Source organism: Suncus etruscus, chromosome 1 (genome assembly GCF_024139225.1).
Source record: "Suncus etruscus isolate mSunEtr1 chromosome 1, mSunEtr1.pri.cur, whole genome shotgun sequence".
In the NCBI taxonomy this organism is placed as follows: Eukaryota; Metazoa; Chordata; class Mammalia; order Eulipotyphla; family Soricidae; genus Suncus; species Suncus etruscus.
In genome coordinates this window covers 36473803-36487823 of record NC_064848.1, presented here as the reverse complement: position 1 = coordinate 36487823, position 14021 = coordinate 36473803, and the positions used below count along the sequence as shown (strand labels likewise).

The following is a 14021-nucleotide window of genomic DNA, read 5'->3' as shown; positions in this document are numbered from 1 at the left end:
ATAATAAACATTCGTGAATTTTTCATCCTCTAAAATAAAAATAATAAAGTGAAAATAAAATAAAAATATTTTAATATTCTTATTTATAAAATAAAGCTGTAATCCAAAGATAAGTGTATATTTGGTTGTAGTGCTTTGTGTGCCTGTATGTATGTAGGCACATATATAAAATATAAAGCAGGCATATGGCAGGTACACATTTATAAAATAAATCTTCAGTGGTACAGACTATCCTCATGGCAATGTTCAATACTTTATATTTCTTTTGAAAGTCAAATACAAACTTTTGTTTTCTGAATTTTTACCATTCAACCAGAATATAGCAGAAAATATGTGCTGACTATTTGGAAAATGTGTGCATAAAATTAGATGGTCATTATGTAGTTAACGAATCAGCTCTGCTGTCTGGTGTGCTATGAAGCAGAAGTGAGCAGTGTTGGAAAGAGGATATAAATGGTACTTTACAAGACTATATTGATCTTTTTTTTGTTTGTTTTCAATTTAAGGTTTTGAGAAAAGGTAATTTTAAAGATAGAAAAAGTCTACTGAAAGTCACCATCTCTGTTCCAATGTGCTATGGCTGATTAGGTTAATAAAGTGTCATATTCACTTTTTTGTAATGTGAGATGGAGTATAATATATTTTGTGTGTTACTTCTGCATGTATGATAAAAAGCAACTACTAGTAATTATTCTAGATATTATATGATTGTTTTCATACCTATTCATTCAACAATTATTCTCTTGTTACTGTTATATGCCAGAGGTCATGTTAGTTGCTAGATGTGAGAATTCACATTTTTAGCATTTTTAGAAACTGAAAAGTTCTAGGAAAATATACACTGTTAAGCAAACACTTGTATCACAAATTTGCATGATATTTACGAAAAACCCATTGTAGTAGGATAATAATAAGTTAAAGTAAAGAATGGGAAGCTGAATTCTCAAGGCTTAAGCTAAAGGCAAGAACCTAAAAGAGAAAAAGAAAAAAAAGTTTTGAGAAACAAGGAAAATTATATATAAAAAAAAACAGGAGATATCTCTCTGTGCCATATACTTAGAGTGTACATATATAATTTGAACCCCAGCATGAATGATCCCTGAGCATAGAGCTAAGAGTAAGCCATGAGCATAACTGGTGTAGTTCTAAAACATTATAAACTCTGAGGATATTTTTGAATTTTCCTTCTATATTTTCTCTGTTTATATTTTACTAAAAGACTATATATAAATTGTTTAGTTTTAGTCTTGATGAAGTGTTCCAGATATCTAGATAGCACCTGATGAATTGGCATTTTTGTTATTTACCACTAACACTATTTACTTAATTTTAAAAATATGTATTCAACTCTCAGTTGGTGTTCATATAACCATATTTATCACGTTCCATCCAATAATATGGACCTCATGACAAAGGGTGAGATATTTTCTAGACTCCATATGCTATGTCAAGTTATACAATTTAATATCTCTGTTACTTAATATATGAGTTATCTTCCAATGTGAAAAGAATAAAATGTTTTTGGATGTTAGTGCTGTCAGTTATTTTGGATATAAAAGAGACAATGTAATTCAAGAATGAATGAGTTGTCAATTGCATTCTCAGATCACAACTATGAAAAATCTCAACATATTCTGAAATGTAAAGAAAATTTCTAAAAAAAGAAAAAGAAAAGCTAATGACTAACATTATTATCTTAGAATTTTGAGTATTTTGCTAAATTAAAAAAACGACTGTTGGGGCCGGAGAGATAGCATGGAGGTAAGGCGTTTGCCTTTCATGCAGGAGGTCATCGGTTCGAATCCCGGCGTCCCATATGGTCCCCCGTGCCTGCCAGGAGCAATTTCTGAGCCTGGAGCCAGGAATAACCCCTGAGCACTGCCGGGTGTGACCCAAAAACCAAAAAAAAAAAAAAAAAAAAAAAAAAAAAAAAAAAAAAAACGACTGTTGTGGAATAGAAAAGGGAAGGGTGAGAGTTAAGGATATTCCTTATATCTAGGTTAATTTAGTTTTACAGTGAAATATTTTGTAACCATATCTGCTCATATAAATTTATAAAATATACTTAATAACCTTATTTTAATAACTTGAGCACAGTATAAATATTATAATTATTCAATACTATGTATATGAACATATTTCTATCAATATTCTGAAACATTTTGCTCATTTTTTATTGATAAGAAATTGGAGCTAACATGAATAGTGGTAGGAAGGATTACCAAATTATGTTAAATGATAATGAACATCTCTTGATAAATCATTTTGAGAGATTCCAGATGTCAAATAATTGAATAAAATGGAGTAAATATTTTTAGAACTTTGGCACAACAGGAAAATTGTTTTCTAATTTATACAACTATCAATACTAAATAAAAACGACAATTTATCAATTTTTCTTTAAAATTGTGTTATTTCTTTAAATTTATTTAAAAATGTATTATTCACTTTTTTTGACGTATCATTTTGAAGGAGGACTTATAGACCAAGTAATTTGCAGTGATAAAAATCTTTGTGAAAGGCTCTTCAATGCACAAGAGAAGTACTTTAAAAATACATTTTGAAAGGCAACAATGGAAGTACTGTCACCTAATAGAAAACCCCTTGCAACTTAGGAACATCAGGAAAGCGTGACTATATAAGAAGCTCACAAGAGAAAATAGCTAGGTGGAAAAGAAGAGAGCATTTATAATTTAACTTTACACATGTTTGTGTAGATCTGTGTTTAGAAGAAAATCCAAATTGTCTTAGTTCGGGTTTTTTTTTTTTTGGTCACACTTCAGTTTTTTGTTTGTTTGTTTGTTTTTGTGCCACACCCAGTGATGCTCCTGGCTATGCCCTCAGAAATAGCTCCTTGCTTGGGGGACCATATGGGATGCCAGGGGAATCAAACTGTAGTCTTTTCTAGGCTAGCGTGGGCAAAACAGACGCTTTATCACTTGCAGCATCCCTCTGGTCCCTCACACTTTGGAGTTTTAATGGACATACTTTTCCTTCATATTTCTGCATGCTAACTTTGCTACAGCATAGTGTTTATGAGGCAGGTAACTTCAACGTATCTCATCTACTCTTAGACACATTGTATGGTTTGTACTCTCTATCTTTGTCTATAGTCTTTTAATAAAGATAACAGATTTAATAGTTATGTTTGACCTAAATAATAGTTTATTCTAAATTTCATTATAAGGACATTATCTCCAACTGCAGTAATATTCTGAAGTATCAGATAAAAAGGTTCCAGTATAAATTTTGAGAAAACCCAATATTACTCTAATACTAATTAATTTAAAAAATGCTTTATTGAAAATTGTAAAAGTCACATATGTGTTTCATATCTATTAAATTAGTAATTGTTATAAAATCATAAGCATTATTTTTCATAATAATTTTAAAGAAAAATATTATATGCCGCAATCTTTCTGAACATGTTTGAATCTTTATGCATACCAACACATCTGATTTTATAATAAGTAGATACAAAGAAGTTCAAGTAAACAAAAACCTGGGTCCTTGTACATGCAAAGCATGTTTCTTTGGCCAAAGAAGTGGTGTTGTTTTCTGTGCAAAGCATGTTATCTCATTCATTGTCTATTGAGTTCCTTCTTGAAGAAAGTAATAGCACCACATGTTGCATATTTATTATATTTTACTTATTGTTTTCTAATAAGCTACTTTTAGATCTTTTCAAAATTATTTTATTTTTATTGAAACCATTAGATTTACAGTTCCTTCATATTTGGATTTCAGAAATACAATAAATCAGGGACAATCCCTGGTTCATCCAGTTTTGATCTCCCACCACCAATGTACCCTAAGAGCTCCCATTATCCCCTTCCCACCTCCCAGTATGCCAGTACAACAGGCTAATTTTAAGTTTTGGTTGTTAAATTTGGGATCTCTCAATTCCACTGTGTTGCCTTTGGTTTGGATATTTAGTTGTGTTCTTTTTTTTTTAACATGACAATGAACCAAAGACCACTTGGCCTCTGGCCCCCATTCAGTAATATTTGTTTTTCTCCTCTTCCACTCAATTTCTTTCCTTCTGTATACCCTGTATACCCAGACAACTCCCACTTAAACCATTGCATTTCTTCATAAAGTAATTCTAAATACCACATATAAGTGATATAATTTGTATTTATCCTTTCTCTTCTGACTTACTTCATTTACCATATTTTCCAATTCAATATGTTGGATCAAATTTCATGATTCATCATTCCAATAGATGAGTGGAACATGAAGATGTATATATATATATGTATATATACACACAATGGAATACTGCATAGCTATAAAGAGTGATGAAATTTAATATTTGATTTAAAAATTAAAAATTAGGGGCCAGAACAATGGCGCAGTGGTAGGGCATTCACCTTGCATGCAGCTGACTCGGGATGGATCTGGGTTCGATCTCCTGGTGTCCCATATAGTTTCCAGAGCCAGGAGCAATTTCTGACCGCATAGCAGGAGTACCCCTGAGTGTCACCAGGTGTGGCCCAAAAACTAATAAATAAATAAATAAATAAAAATAAAAACTAAAAAGCAATTTGAAAGTATTGGAGCACATGTTTGCAAACAGGACCACAGAATTAAACCTCAACAGACATTACTGCCATAAATACAATAATCTTGAGAACCATTTATGAAGTAATTACTAAGTAATACTCACATTTCAAAAAAATAAAAACAAAGAAACCAAAGAAAAACAACATTTAATTCAGTGCAATGGATTGAAACCATTAACCATGTAAGGCAAACCCACCCTTCATATTATTACTCCAATCCTTATAAGTTATTTTTTACAAATATGATAATAATGGTGGTGGAGAGCAGGTCTCAATCTTTTTATTTCATTTTTGTCAAATGTGGGTACCCTATAAAATCAATAATTTCTTTTCCCTCTGTTCTTCAACTGGGAATTGGAATAATTTATGGGACAATATTGTCACTGTAAAGGTCTAGTGGAAAAAGGCTCATGACACAATTCAATATCTTACCAGGTAGAAACTTGTTCCAAATTTCAAGTCCAATAGAGAAGTAAATTGGCCAAATTAAGGGAGGTTATATATGGGAGGGAGACCTCTTTTATGCCAGTGTTCTATAATCATCACAAAATTGATTATACAGAAATTTAATAGAGTGGATTTTTTCAAGAAAAAAGCCATATTGTTTAAGGGATATTACAGAGTAATTTAGGTTCTAATAATATATTTAAACCTTGTTCACACAGAATTGAATTCAGTCATATTAAATTTAAGCTAATAGGGTGCTACTCACCAAGCTTTCTTATAGGTTGCCATTCTGAGTCTGTATTTCCACTTTCTTTACAAAATGATTTTTAGCATCAAGAATATTTTTGAAGGACTGGAGTGATAACACAGTAGGTAAGGCATTTGTTTTGCAGGCAACCCATCAGGGTTTGATCTCGGGCATCTCATATTGTCTCCCAATCCTGTTAGGTGTGATTTCTGGTGTAGAGCCAGGAATAACCCTTGAACGCTACTGTGTGGCTCTCCATTCTTCCAATTATTATTTTTTTTTTTGCATGTGTATGGCTGAGCATGATGTTTCCATTTTTTTTTTTAAAGTGAGTCAGGCATGAACTTCCTATGTTTTCCTTATATCAGTCACATTTTTTTTTAATTTTTTTTTATTTAAACACCTTGATTACATACATGATTGTGTTTGGGTTTCAGTCATAAAAGGAACACCACCCATCACCAGTGCAACATTCCCATCACCCAAGTCCCAAATCACCCTCCTCCCCCACCCAACCCCCGCCTGTACCCTAAACAGGCTCTACATTTCCCTCATACATTCTCAATATTAGGACAGTTCAAAATGTAGTTATTTCTCTAACTAAACTCATCACTCTTTGTGGTGAGCTTCCTGAGGTGAGCTGGAACTTCCAGCTCTTTTCTCTTTTGTGTCTGAAAATTATTATTACAAGGGTGTCTTTCATTTTTCTTAAAACCCATAGATGAGTGAGACCATTCTGCGTTTTTTCTCTCTCTCTCTGACTTATTTCACTCAGCATAATAGATTCCATGTACATCCATGTATAGGAAAATTTCATGACTTCATCTCTCCTGACAGCTGCATAATATTCCATTGTGTATATGTACCACAGTTTCTTTAGCCATTCATCTGTTGAAGGGCATCTTGGTTGTTTCCAGAGTCTTGCTATGGTAAATAGAGCTGCAATGAATATAGGTGTAAGGAAGGGGTTTTTGTATTGTATTTTTGTGTTCCTAGGGTATATTCCTAGGAGTGGTATAGCTGGATCGTATGGGAGCTCGATTTCCAGTTTTTTGGAGGAATCTCCATATCGCTTTTACATAAAGGTTGAACTAGACAGCATTCCCACCAGCAGTGGATAAGAGTTCCTTTCTCTCCACATCCCCCGCCAACACTGTTTATTCTCATTCTTTGTGATGTGTGCCATTCTCTGGGGTGTGAGGTGGTATCTCATCGTTGTTTTGATTTGCATCTCCCTGATGATTAGTGATGTGGAACATTTTTTCATGTGTCTTTTGGCCATGCGTATTTCTTCTTTGTCAAAGTGTCTGTTCATTTCTTCTCCCCATTTTTTGATGGGGTTAGATGTTTTTTTTCTTGTAAAGTTCTGTCAGTGCCTTGTATATTTTGGAGATTAGCCCCTTATCTGATGGGTATTGGGTGAATAGTTTCTCCCACTCAGTGGGTGGCTCTTGTATCCTGGGCACTATTTCCTTTGAGGTGCAGAAGCTTCTCAGCTTAATATATTCCCATCTGTTAATCTCTGCTTTCACTTGCTTGGAGAGTGCAGTTTCCTCCTTGAAGATGCCTGTAATGTCCTGTAGTGTTTTGCCTATGTGCTGTTCTATATATCTTATGGTTTTGGGGCTGATATCGAGGTCTTTAATCCATTTGGATTTTACCTTTGTACATGATGTTAGCTGGGGGTCTAAGTTTAATTTTTTGCAAGTGGCTATCCAATTGTGCCAACACCACTTGTTGAAGAGGCTTTCCCCTGCTCCATTTAGGATTTCCTGCTCCTTTATCAAAAATTAGATGGTTGTATCTCTGGGGAACATTTTCTGAGTATTCAAGCCTATTCCACTGATCTGAGGACCTATCCTTATTCCAATACCATGCTGTTTTGATAACTGTTGCTTTGTAGTACAGTTTAAAGTTGGGAAAAGTAATTCCTCCCATATTCTTTTTCCCAATGATTGCTTTAGCTATTCGAGGGTGTTTATTGTTCCAAATGAATTTCAAAAGTGTCTGATCCACTTCTTTGAAGAATGTCATGGGTATCTTTAGAGGGATGGCATTAAATCTGTATAATGCCTTGGGGAGTATTGACATTTTGATGATGTTAATCCTGCCAATCCATGAGCAGGGTATGTGTTTCCATTTCCGTGTGTCCTCTCTTATTTCTTGGAGCAGAGTTTTATAGTTTTCTTCCATTGCTTCTTCTTGATGTCAATTTTGAGTTCTGTTGCATAGTGATCTGAAAGGGTACTTCTAATGATCCTTACCTTTGTGGTCTTATATAGGTTGGCTTTGTATCCTAAGACATGGTCTATTCTGGAGAAGGTTCCATGTGGGCTTGAGAAGAATGTGTATTCTGCTTTCTGGGGATGGAGGGCTCTATATAAGTCTATTAGCCCCAAATCTTCTAATTTTTCATTTAGAGCTCTTATTTCTTTGCTATTTTTCTGTTTGGTGGATCTGTCCAGTGGTGATAGTGGAGTATTGAGGTCCCCTACTACTATCACATTTCCCTTTATGTGTTTCTCCAGGTTTATGAGCAGTTGCCTCACATATGTTGCTGACTCTACATTAGGTGCATAGATATTGACCAGGGTTAGTGTTTCTTGATCTAATGTTCCCCTGATCAGTAAGTAGTGACCTTCTTTGTCTCTGATCACTCTCTTGAGGTTGAATGCAATTTGGTCTGATACAAGAATGGCTGTCCCTGCTCTTTTTTTCCCATTGGCCTGAATAATTACTTTCCATCCTTTTATTCTAAGCCTGTGCTTATCCTGTAGTTGTAGGTGTGTTTCTTGCAGACAGCAAAAGTCCAGTTTATTTTTCCTAATCCAGTTCTCTACTATGTGTCTTTTAATTGGAGAGTTTTGTCCGTTAACATTTAGGGAGATTATTGAGAGAGATGACTGTTGTGCAGTTGTGTTGTGTAGGGTGGTTTTTGTTACAATCGGGGGTTTGGATTGTGTAATTCATCTCTGAGCAGGTAATTTAGGATTGGTTTTATTTGCACAAATAGTTCAAGTTCATTCTTGTTTGAGAATGTTTTTAGTCTGTCCTCCCATATGAATGATAGTTTTGCTGGGTATTGGACCCTAGGTTGGAAGTTTCTTTCATTCAGTCGTTTAAATATGTCATTCCACTGTCTTCTTGCTTGAATTATTTTGAATGGGAGATCTGGTTTGATTATTATGTCGCTACCTTTGTACTTGAGGTTTTTTTTTCTCTCATTGCTTTAAGGAGTTCCTCTTTCTCTTTGTTTTTTTGCCATTTGGATTACTATATGTCTTGGTGTTGGTTTATTAGGGTCTATTTTATTAGGGACTCTTTTCACTTCCTGGATTAGCATTGAAGTTTCTTTCCAGAGGGTGGGGAAGTTCACTGCTATTATCTCTCTGACTACTTGTTCTTCCCCTTTCCCTATTTCCTCCCCTTCTGGTATACCCACAATTCTTAGATTGTTTCTTTTGTCCTTGTTCATTAGATACTGGACTTTTCCTTCCAGTAATTTGCCTTTTTTAATTTTTTTTGGTGTCTTGATCATTTTTTGTTTGCAGTTTTCCTTTGAGTTCTTCAATGTGTTTCTCCAACTCTGTGTTTCTGCTAGTAAGGCTTGTTACTTTGTCTTTTAATTCCTTCACTTATTTTTGTATGGAATCTCTCATGTTCTTTAACATTTCTTCTTTAATTAGGCTGATTCTTTCATCCATAGATTTCTTGTACTCAGTAGCTAATGTTTCTTTCATTTCTTTTATCAATAGTTGCATTTCCATCCTCATTGCTGATTTTAGGTCACCTTCCCACTGAGCTGTGTGTTTTGGTGGACTTAGAAACTTGTTAGAGTTTTCTCCGTATTTTCAGATGTTAGGGTTCTCTTTGATTTACCCATATTTCTTTGCCTTTATTGGTATGCTTTGGAATGCTGTGCCTCCTAATTTCAGCCTGTTTTTATTCCCTGTGGTGTGGGAATATGTCCCTTCCCTGAGGGTGGTTCTAGGGGGGACTGTTGGGTGAGCTTGCTGAGGTTTGGCTCCTCCTATCCTTTTTAGATGGCCTGATTCATTGCTTTGTCCTTTTGTTGTCAGCTAGTGCTGGTCCTCTTCTGGTCACAATGGTGGAGGGCACTGTTGAGTCTAGCTCTTTCTTCCCCCTCTACTACTTGGAAGTCATCCTTCCTTCAGTGCGTTTGGTCAATTTCCTTATCTTTAATCCTGTCAGCCGGTGCAGTTCTGCTCCTAGCCATGATGGTTGCAGGTGCTGTTTAGCCTAGCTCTCTGTTCCCTTCCCTCTCTGGGAATCACCGAAGTTCCGCCCCCTCCGAGTTTCCGCAGAAGAAATTACCCCAGCCAAGCCCACCCGGTACCTGCTGTCAGCCCTTGGGGGGTCTCGCATCCACTCTGGGGCTCAGGAAGCTAGGTTGGTCTAGATTACCCAAAGGTCCAGTTGGCAGGTCCAAGCTCACCCAGTCTATTGGTCTCAGCCTATCCCAGTGGCACAGGTGACTTTGGCCGGCTAAATACTAGGGAACTGCCCTCTGCTGTCTAAGCTCGGGTCGGGTGGGGTGATCTCTTGGGCCAGGAAAGTGAGGTGGTGTGTAATGGGGTCTCTGTGCATGCAGGCTGACGTGTGCGGAGGTCTCCGAGCACCCACGTGGAAGGGTCCCAGGGGAATGCATTCTTCCTGGGCACTGGCGCGGGGGGAGGGTCATGGATGCGGGGTCCCTATGCCCCAGGTGGAGCAGCCTCTGAGCGCTGCACTCACTTTAGGGAGAGGCACGCAGACTGGTGGGCGCAGAGGTCTCCGAGTGCCCACCTTTTGTTTCCAATTTTATGGGCTCTTGATTTTTTAAGAAATTTCGGTTTTAGGTCTGAGCTGGCTATACCTGTAAGTTGTGTTAAGCTATATTCGCGTGGGCAGCATGTTAGGGCGGGGCTTTTCTACCTGCAGAAGGCTGAGGGAAGCTGGCAGGGACGGGCCAGAGGTGCTCGTGCGGGTGGCGTGTTTGGGCGGGGCTTCCCTACCTGCAGAAGGCTGAGGGAAGCCGGCAGGGGCGGGCCAGAAGTGCTCACGTGGGCGGCGTGTTTGGGCAGGGCTTTAAGATCCCATTATTAAAGGGTTGGAGAGATAGTACTCAGGTTAGGATACTTGCCTTGCATGCAGCAGACCCCAATTTAACCCCTGTATAGCATATGGTCCCTCAAGCACTGCTTGGAATGATTCATAAACACAGAGACATAAGCACCACTTGGTATGGCCTACCCATACCTCAAATAAATTGCTGATATTAAATATTGTGTTATTAGACTTCTTGAGTATGGTGCATGCAATTTGAACTCCTCTGTGGGTTTTTTGCTTGAGAATGTTAAGATTCTATGCCACACCAAGTCTTGCATTCTCCTATTGTTTTGAGACATATTTATGTAATAGAGTAGAACCTTTAATTCATTGATTGGTTTCAGTTAGTTTATCATTCACTAATGTCCTCTAAAGAAAAGCTTCCCTGAGCTTGTATTCTTTAATTTAAAAGAAAATGAATTTCTACCATGTGGATATCATTATCATTTGCAGTAAAATTTCATTCTCAACTATTGGCAGAAATAACAAAACCTTATTTACTCTGATTTTTATTTTCATATTTGGAAATTTCAGGCAGACAGGATGCCAAAATACATGAGCAAAAAGGTTGTTCTATTCTTCAAGTCATTTAAATCATTATAGTTTATATAATCACATTTGAAATAAAATTTTAGATTTGTATTGTGCATTTACATAAGCAAATATCTGAACAAGTTTGAAAAGACATATCTGTGCCTGATATAATAACCAAACAGAAGTAATGGATATAATGAGCTTTAATATAGCATTATTTAATTCTATTTCCTATTGATTTTCAAAGCATACGCGTTTATTTGAACAGAGTTAAGTGTATTTTCTCCACATCACATTTTAATTTCACTGCCTGAAGTTTGAAACACTATTACTGTGAAAATAGTGCTCTGTTAACTTTAATTGGTGCTCTACATTTTGATGAAGAAGCATAAGATTTTTATTATCTTCAAGCCTATCTAACTTTCAACTTTTTTTTGGAACCTAATATTTCTAATATCATTTTAAAAAAAAGATGAAGCCCGTGATTTTGCATAAAAATTTACTATGTACACTATGAAATCACTGCTTTATATTTCATACTAAGAGGAAATACCAGTTTCTTTTTTTTTTTCTCTTTGGTGGGGAGGATGATGAGACCATAGCTACCCCAAATAGCTTATTTTCAAATAAAGAAATATATTTCCTTTGGAGAAACAGATTTAAAGGTACTTACATTCTGTACTTTATTTTTCCTAATTAACTAATATAAAATATTTTTTAATTTCTTACAAGTTAATGAATCAGATATTACACATGAGTAATAATTTAGGTTAAAATTTTGTTCTTATTTAAATTTCATGTTTATTTTAATATCATTATTGCTCTAAATATATTAATGAGAATATACTTTTTAATTTTAGGTTCCTGTCCTGAGACCACAGCAGGATGTGCCTTGGGCAAAGGTATGTATATTTAAAATATATTTCAATGTTACTACTTAAAAACTTATTCAGATATCATTATAACATTCTGGTTCCTTGCATATAAAACAATGTGTACTATACTTTGGCTGTGAAAGGTATTTGACATATTTTAATTACAATTATTTTTTATTATGAGAATCAGAAGTTATTTAGTGCATCAATAAAGATCTAATCTATTTAGGATGCTAGAGGGCTTTGAGTGACAATCATAAAAATTAGTTTATAAATGAAATGCAGACACTTGAACAATAGTACAACTGGTAAGGTGATCGCCTTGCAATCAGTTGGCCCAAGTTTGATTTCTGGCTTTCAATATGGTCCCTGATCACCACCAGGAGTGATCCTTGAATACAGATGCATGAGTAACTCCTGAGCATCATTAATTATTTCCACAAATCAAAAAAAAAAGAAATTGAAAATCATTTGAAAAGGTAAATAGGTAGAAAAAAATGTAAGTTGCATGGAGTTTAAGTAAGACCACATGACATATGGTCAAGGTAGGAGGTGACCCTGTGTTGTAAAATGTGTGAGTTCTTATCCCTAATAGATAAGAACTTGTTTCTATATGTAAAATTTCCCCTTTTTTAATATGCCTTTGCAAAATGAAATGGTGCTGTTTTATATTGCTTGTGCATTTGGGGTGAGCATGTTCCATCTTCTCTGTGCCCTAGTTTTATTTTGGGGGGGCCACACCCGTTTGATGTTCAGGGGTTACTCCTGGCTAAGAGCTCAGAAATTGTCCCTGGCTTGGGGGGACCATATGGGATGCCGGGGGATAGATACGCAGTACTTCCTTGGCTAGTGCTTGCAAAGCAGACACCTTATCTGTAGCACCACCTCACCAGCTCCTGTGCCCTGGTTTTGACCAAAGCTTTAATCCCAGACAAGACTTTTTCTTATAGGTTTTTGTATCCAGCAGAACCAAAACACCAAAACAGGTGAAGTTAAGGAAGAGAAGAAAACAAAAATGGAGCAAATATATTTAATATATATATATACTCACATATAGGTATAAAGGAAAAAATAAACAAAAATGAGTTTAAAAAAGGAATTAAGGTTTCAATTATTGTAGGAGACTACCTTGCATTTGGAGATAAACAGGTTAAGGAGGTAGTATTTTAAAGTTCTTAAACTTGATTCAATGTCACTATGTATCTAAAATACTACTGATTTGTAATCCACTTTGGTCAAATTAAAAATTATTAATAATAATAAAAAAAGAATGAGACTAAAAAAAAGAAAAAAGTAAGTGCACTATATGAAGGGCAAAACAAGGAAATAATTCAACACAAGATGTCTGTTACTTCTAAGTGGATTATTTTATAAAATTTTAATTTAGAAACAAAGATGAGTACAAATAGCATGATTATTACAAACAACCTAAAATTCTAAAAAAAGTGAAAAGAAAATATACAACATGATTCTAAAGTATTTGGTATGAATATGACGAGCATAAACTAAAGTCTCTCAAATTTTTAAGGATGGTAGCAGAGAATACAAAGTCTGATAAACTAAATCTTTTTCTTTTGTTTGTTTTGGGGCCAAACCCAGCAGTGTTCAGGAGTTACTTCTAGCTCTGTGCTCAGAAATCGCCCGCGTAGGCTCAGAGAACCATACAGGATCCTGGGGATAATCAGGTCCATCCCTGTTGGCAGCATGCAAGCAAACGCCCTACCTCTGTGCTATTGCTCTGGCCCCAGAAAAAATAAATCTTAATATAAGGGCTAATTTTAAAAGTCCTTCATGGAAAAGCAGGAAAAAAGCAAACAGTATAAAATCTACCCCAGTAATATTAAAAAATATATATATAGAACTTTGAGTGGGGCATAGTCCTTCAATCAAAGAAGTACATAAAATAAATATCTGATTGCATTTATGATGTCTGGCTATAGTTTCTCTAGATGATTGCCCTGTTTTGGATCCTTCCATCCACAGAAAATAGTTGATGAAACAGTTCATTGTATTTTCTTTTCTTTTCATTCTTTTACTATGAGAGTAATTTTATATTAAAATGAAAGCAAGTTTATACATGGGTGGACATGGAGGTTATTATGCTGAATGAAATGAGTCAGAGGGAGAGAGATGAACACAAAATAAGCTCACTTACTGTAGAAAATAAGAAAAATAAAAGACAGTGTGGGGATGATAGCCAGAGACAAGAGAGATGAGGATTAGGAGGACCAGTCCATCATAGGG

The 14021-nt window shown here is 35.6% G+C and overlaps 1 protein-coding gene across 3 annotated transcripts in view; it reads left to right on the top strand.

Annotated features, from left to right (window-relative positions):
- The window catches only part of PTPRD (protein tyrosine phosphatase receptor type D), a 1813832-nt gene that overhangs the window by 167890 nt on the left and 1631921 nt on the right, over positions 1-14021 (top strand). For all 3 annotated transcript variants that reach the window (XM_049770278.1, XM_049770286.1, XM_049770270.1), the window contains exon 2: positions 11763-11804. The gene's annotated coding sequence lies outside the window, so the exon portion shown is untranslated. The remainder of the gene's footprint in view (positions 1-11762; positions 11805-14021) is intronic.